This window comes from Manacus vitellinus, unplaced genomic scaffold (assembly GCF_001715985.3).
Source record: "Manacus vitellinus isolate BGI_N305 unplaced genomic scaffold, ASM171598v3 scaffold_18_pilon, whole genome shotgun sequence".
In the NCBI taxonomy this organism is placed as follows: domain Eukaryota; kingdom Metazoa; phylum Chordata; class Aves; order Passeriformes; family Pipridae; genus Manacus; species Manacus vitellinus.
In genome coordinates, this window is record NW_021939324.1 from 14,551,994 (window position 1) to 14,559,142 (window position 7,149).

Below are 7,149 nucleotides of genomic sequence, written 5' to 3' on the forward strand. Positions count from 1 at the left end.
TCCATAAAGGCAGTATTCAGTTCAGAAAGAGATATGGGGATCCTCTATTCAAGTATTTATATGGTGACCCCATCAGGTAGTATCTGAATCTGCCCTAGCAAGTTAAGAATAGAAACTAGTTTAATTAGAGGTTTTGTTGCTCCTGTAGCGGGTTTTTAAGATCAGTCTTTTATGTATGAATTTTTCACACATCCCTAGCCAACTTGAAGATTTCCTGGAAAAGCAGGCTTGAGGTACAGTACAAGGCAGAGAGTGGATCACATTTCAAGAATGCTGAATGAAATCCTTCAAAACTGTTTCAAAACATTTTGTGGTCCTAATGCCTGCTCTGGTTTGAAAGGGAGGGATTTTATGGGGTTATTCTCATCTCCATCACTAGTTTGTGCTTCAGACATAATGTAATCACCAAGCTGAGAGCTGAGTTAAAGGTTAGTGTCAGATGTAGATGCAGCTCTACAGAGAAGAAATTCCTTCCAAAGTAGAGCGGAAGTTTAGACCACAAATTCAGACAAAGGGGAAAAACATTGTACAAACAAGTGAAAGGTAATAATTTAATCTTTGTATAGTGTGGAGATATTTCTGTCATTAGTATGCATGATAGAATAATTCACTGTGCTTCCTTATTTTGATATCTGTACAAGATACAGCCTGTCAGATTCTATATGCCTAGCATTGTAAAATGATAACAGCTGAGGAGTGGGCATATTAAGGAAATGTTGTAGTTAAACAACCTTCATATTTAGTGCATATTTGCTGGGACAGATCCACTATTGACTGTATAGCTGTAGGGTCAAGAATTCCAGAAGTTTAGGCTGAAGTTAAGGACCCACCTGACACTCGCTTTACAGGAATAGAGAAGAACATTTTCTATTTTTTTCCCCATATTAGTTTTTATTACCAAGAGTGGCTGCTCCCCTCTAGAATTGGAAAAACGAGGGAACAAATTTGTCCCCATCTTCCTTAAGGAAAGATCTATAAGGTCTCTGTGGAACCTTCTCTTCTCCAGACTGAATAGCCCCAACTTGCTCAGTCTTTCCTCATAAAAGAGCTGTTCTATCCCTGTGATCATTTTTGTGTCCCTCCTCTAGACCCATTCCAACAGGTCCACCTCTTTCCTGTGCTGAGGACCACAGAGCTGGATTCAGTTCTCCAGGTGGGTTCCTTTTTGCATGCTGATTTTTGTCAGGAGTTCCTTTTTCATGCATGCAGACATCCTCCCACCTTTGCTTAATTTCCTCACCCATGTGAGCTTGGACTATCCTTGAAAATCAGCCAGCTCTCCTGGACACTCCTCATCAGGGCCATGTCCCATGGAACCTTTCCAGACAGAACCCTGAATAGGGATCTAGCTGGAAATGCGGAAGTTTTCCTCTAAACTTTTATGGGACTCATTTTCATACTGTTGCTGAATAACTTTTTACACATCAGGTTTGCCTAAGTAGCACCACAAATGCAATGTGGAATTCAGCTCAAGAAGAGGTGGGCTGAGAATTATTTGCCCAGGTATCTGCCCACCCAGACACCTTTGGGTTTAGTGTCCCAAACAGTTGAGAATAAAAATGTTTGCCTTATGGGCTTATTGCTCCTACTGTAGCTAGTATCTTGTACATAGGAGTCCTTTCAAATCTTCTTCTGGTATCAGTTGTTGATGGCATTATTCTCCCTCTTGACTGTTTTCCTCTGCTGGAAGGGGAAGCATTTCTGGAGAAGGAAATGAGAAATACGAGCAATAATTCAGGCATATTCTACAACCTAGCACCTGCAAACCTTCCATATAATGACAGTAGCTGATAGGTGTTGTTTAGTTTGCAAGACTTGAAACCTCTTGGTACTAGCCAGCATCTCAAACACGTTTCCGGGAAAACTATACTTTGAAGAATGGCATTTTTATTATGATTTCCTTCAGTACTTCTAATTTTCTGTAGATGTGGTAAATTTATTATTCAAGCTTTTTCTAGGAAAAAAGAAGTATTTTATGTCTGCTGCAATCTTATGGTGTCTGCACTTAATTTCTAATTAAAGTGTTAGTATCTTCAAAATGAAAATTTTTAAAGGACAGTGAAGGTATCCTGTATATTGTTTTTCACTACCAAGAATTAAGTACTAAGCCAACAGTATCAATTGCAACAGTGCAATCTCTTATGTGTTAGATGTGATAATTAAATCTGAATCTTCTCCTTTGTTTATACCTATTCTGCTTCAATACTTATAACATATGTTTTTATAGTATCAGAGCTCTTTCAGAACCAGAAAGGGATCAAGTAGAATAGTATAGACTTGATTGCACTTCCCATCCTTATATCAGTCAGAAAAAAAACACATCTGAAAATCTAGTCAGATGTTGAAATGGGTGCTGTGTTCATATTGAAATAAAGTTATTCACTTGAGAGCCAACTAGCTGATAGGTGGATTCTTACTGTTAAAAACAGTAAGAAAGTTAAGAATTTAAGGAGAGAGCTTAGGCTGTAATGAACTTCATTCTTATTGCAGTAGTGGTACTGGGATTTAGTAGTCATATTCTGTCAGAGAGCACAGAGAATCTAATCTTTTAGATTCTAGAGAATTTAATCTTTTCAGGCCATTCCAGAAACTGAATATTGCTTAGAAGACTTTCTTTGAGCTTGATACAGCCAGTAGCAAAAGATGGAAAATCATTTATTCTTACAAGAGATCAAAGAGTTTCCTTTCCCTTCTAGCCTAAGGAAACAATAAAGGTGGAGTCAGACTGAGCTAGTCCAGCTGAAGAAATACAAAGAGCCTAAGACAAGCCTCCTTCAGTTTAAGTGGAAGTTGAGTTCTGTGGAGACAGTAATATAGAACTCTGATTATTGATGTCTAGGTCGTGATGCTCAGAAAGAATATGATATTGAGACAGCCAAGAAAAGCCTTGTTCTTTTTTTCCTTCTGTACACAGATCTGGAAGAAAGCATTAGCACATGTGAATTTAAATATAGCTAACTCTCAAGTACTGGGAAGAACAAGTTAACACCATATGCTTACCTCCCTTTGCCCTTTGTTCTGTCCCTGGTATATTAGCTCTTACATACAGACTGATAAGTTTAAAAATGTATGGATTTGTTTGCCACCTTTTTTTGCATTATTTGGGTTTGTAGTCAGTCCAGGCTTCTTGCTGCACAAGACATCTGTTTTTTTAAATCAAGAATGATTTCCTCAGTCAGGTTAGGGCCCAGAATTTAAGACCCCTATCATTGTAAACCTTAAAAAAATCTTAGATTTGAGAACATCAATACAATTAGTTATGGGGTTTTTCAACTTTTATTTATCCTTGTATTATAGTCCTTATCCTACCTTGAATGTACACACACATATGTCTATGCGCACAAGATACAAAAATATTTAAAGTACCACTGCTTTGGCACCACTGGAGGATAGTTCTTGGTTTTCTTCCTACCTAATTTTTACATGCAGGTAATGGTCTGGTGCATGTAGGTGAGAATTGCATGCTCTTTAGTGCTCACTGACCTGCGATCTGCCCCTGAGAATGGCTAAGCCTAGTACTAGCTTAGTACACATGTGCTGATGCTTTTGACACCTGAGAGACTTCTTGAAGGCAGTATATTTGTTCCAGTGGTCAGGAATTAGTGCTTGTAATACCCAAAGAAACAGAAGTATGTAAAACATATAAATAAAGTACTTTTGTGTGGGTAAGGCTGAGTTATAAAAACAGTGGGAATGGAAGATAAAAACGGATGACTGAGGAGCCAGGAATTCAGGCAGGTGCATAACTACTCCCCACAGCTTCATCCCTTCTAATCATATCTCTGTGTGTGTAGTCAGCCTTACCCACCAGCTTACGGGCTCTGCCCGGATGACAACTAACCAGTGTCATCCAACACACTGGGAACCCTTAACCACACCCAGTCCTGCAAAATTCCACCAAGCCCAAGAGACTGGAAAAAAATATTTGGGACTATGAAGGCAGGTTTCTATGTACATATGAAAGAATGTTTTAATTGCATAGGCACACAGCTTTGTTCTTATTTTTCATTTTATCACCATTTGCCTTCAAATTAAGGCAGAAAGAAATGAAGATATTTTTAGTTACATATTTTAGCTTTGTGCTAAGAATGAGTCTTTCTGTCAGTCACTGAGGTCTGTACACTTAGAAGACTGGAAATCCAGCCTTTTCTTACAGTTGTGGGACAGAGATACATCTGCAGTCCTAAACAGGTTTTGTAGTAAATTTCCTCATGCCAAATTGGAGATTATAATCAGCAGTTTTAATCAGTCCAACCAGTTATTTTTACAACCATATATTTGTAATCTAGAGTAGCATGCTTAAGCAAGAACAGGGTAATGTATTCAGCAACAAAAATGATAGGTATATGCCTTTGTTTAATACAAAATAGATTAACATAGGGGGCAGAGAAAAGGGGTTTATTAAAACATTTTTTTGCTGTTCTCAGCAGCTACATTTGAAAGATACTGAGCATTGTCCTTTTCTATTGACTGCAAAACATTTATTCAACAGGATACTTTATGTTAGTAAAAGGTCTTAGCCTCCAAAATAATTATTAAAATATTCTAATAAAACTTGGAATCATATTTTTAGAAAAGTTAGCTCAAAAATATTCATAACAGAAGAAGAAATATATTTTTACTGGAGATCATTGGCAAGAATAAACTTAAATTTGGCAGCCAGCCAGTTCCAAAATTTAAAACTGATTCTTAATCCTCTCTGTTAGTAGTTCAGAATGGCCTCTGAAGGAACTGTAGCTATTAATGCCTGCTTGCAGTGTTTTACTTTCATCCACACAAATAGATCTTGGTCTGTATGGTGGATCTTGAACATATCATTGCCATTTTAAGGAAGGGAGGGAGCCTGTGAAGAAGAGAAAAGGGAGAACAAGAAGAGAGAAAAAAAGTTAATCCTTTTGTCGAACTTAGGGTGCATCTGTTCTGCAGGCAGCAGTGTGGTACAGAGCTGTTAACTTCAGCTTCTGTGAGCAGCCCCATCACGCGCCGATGTACCTGGCTGGGGATGCTGTATTGATTCACCTTGACGGAGCTTTGCTGATGTGCTTCTTTCCTATTTTCTGTAGGTACGCTGTGTCGAAGGACACAACGAACACTGCCACTGGGGGAGCCCACATTTGCTGTGATAAAAGATACACCAGAGAGTAGGTGTGTGTTAAGAATATCAGGTTCTCATGTTTTGTGGCAGTCAGTAGGGAGTGTCTTGTGTTGCTCAACAGTTAATTACGGTTGCTATCACCTCCTACACTGTTCTGTAACACCACAGGAAATCAGTGATGATAATTCTCATGCTAGCAAAGATGAAAAAAAAAGTTTTGAGACTTTATGAAACAATAGATTTTGCCCATCTCTAGTTCTTCCAGGTGGAGTATATGGCCCCAGTGAATATATTTTTGTACCTGAACCATGCACTGTGGCCTATCAGAGTTGAAGCTAAGTTAAGTATCCTAATGGTCTGATGCTGTTCTGTAGTTTTGCACTGTCACTAGTACAACAGGAGCCTTGGACTGAGCAGTTCTACACACCTCCTGTGGGAAATGGTCACATTTGGCATGTACTTGGAATGTATTGCACTTCTCAGGCTAGTGCATAAACGATTTCCCAAGGAAAAAAAGTCTCTAGAGTTGCATGGAACTTTGCCATCTGAACACTAATCATCATTGTTTATAAAGAAAGTTTCTAGAACACTTAATTGTTTTGCAGACAGCTAATTTACCTGAGGGCCTAAGTGAGTGTTTGAAACAACTGCTTCATCCTGTTCTGCCACTCTGGATAACTATTGAAGTTTAGGTTGACTAATGAAGTATATCAAAGTAATTTAAATAACACTCAGCAATGGACTACTATATTAGATGTGGATACCTGTGAGAAATGCAGAACTCTGTGGTATAAGAATTATATTTGTGCTTAGCAGAATTCCTGTTTTGAACTACAGGTTTCAATACCTTAGGAGGCTTGCTTTGTGTGCCCTAGATAGGTATAAGGTCATACTGGTACATCTCATATCAGTAAGGAAGTTTATTATATATTCTAGTGGCCTTGAAAACTGTGCTGGCAAAGCTTTTTCCCTGCCAGAAAGAGGAAAAATGATGCAAGTCAAAGGGTAGTAGTTCACAAGGCTGCTCAAGCACTAAGCTTGACAGGAATAGGAAAAATAAGAGTGTTGTGACTTAATCCCAGCCAGCAAGTAAGCACCACACCACTGCTTGCTTAGTCCCTCCCCCCCTGGCAGGATGAAGAGGAGAAGACAATAGAAGGGTAAAAGTGAGAAAACTCATGGGTTGAGGTAAGAATGGTTTAATAATTTAAATAAAATAGAATTGAAAGTTGTAATGAAAAGGAAAAAGAAAAAACAACACACAGCAAAAACCCCAAAACCAACACCAACCAAAAACCTATCAAACCACAAAGAGGTAGAAATAAAACCCAAGAAAAATAATTGCTGCAAATAAAAACAATTGCTTACCTCCACCTGACCAATGTTCCCCCTTCCTCCCCCTCACTTTCCCTCTACTTTTATTGTTGAGTGCAGTGCTTATATGAAAGGGAATTATCCCTGTGGCCACTTGGGGTCAGCTGTCCCCACTGTGTCCCCTCCCAATTCCTTGTGCCCCCCAGACTCCTCACTGGTGGGATGGAGTGAGAAGCAGAAAAGGCCCTGACCCCGTGTAAGCACTGCTCAGCAACAGCTAAAACATCCCTGTATTATCAACCCTGTTTCCAGTGCAAATCCAAAACATAGCTCCATGCAAGCTTCTATGGAGAAAACAAACTCTACTCCGGGCAGAACCAGCACACAGAGGAAGGAAACAAAGGAGCCATTCCAGTTTACAGGTGGAAAAGTAGACCCCTGCTTGTGCCACAGGACACACAGGTGCAAATTCAGCACCACCAGAGGACAGTGTGAGTGGGGTCTGTGTGCGATGCGAGCAGGTGAATGACTTGCTATGCCTGGTGGCAGAGCTCAAGGAAGAGGTAGAGAGACTAAGAAGTATTAGGGACAGTGAAAGGGAAATTGACTGGTGGAGTCGCACCCTTTTGCCCCCAAAAGAAGTCCAGAAGGAGACGGTGAAGCCCTGCCCCTCCTGCCATCAGGCAGTTGGAGCAAACCTGGTGGAAGGGTGGGGAATGGAAACAGGTCCCTCACTGGAG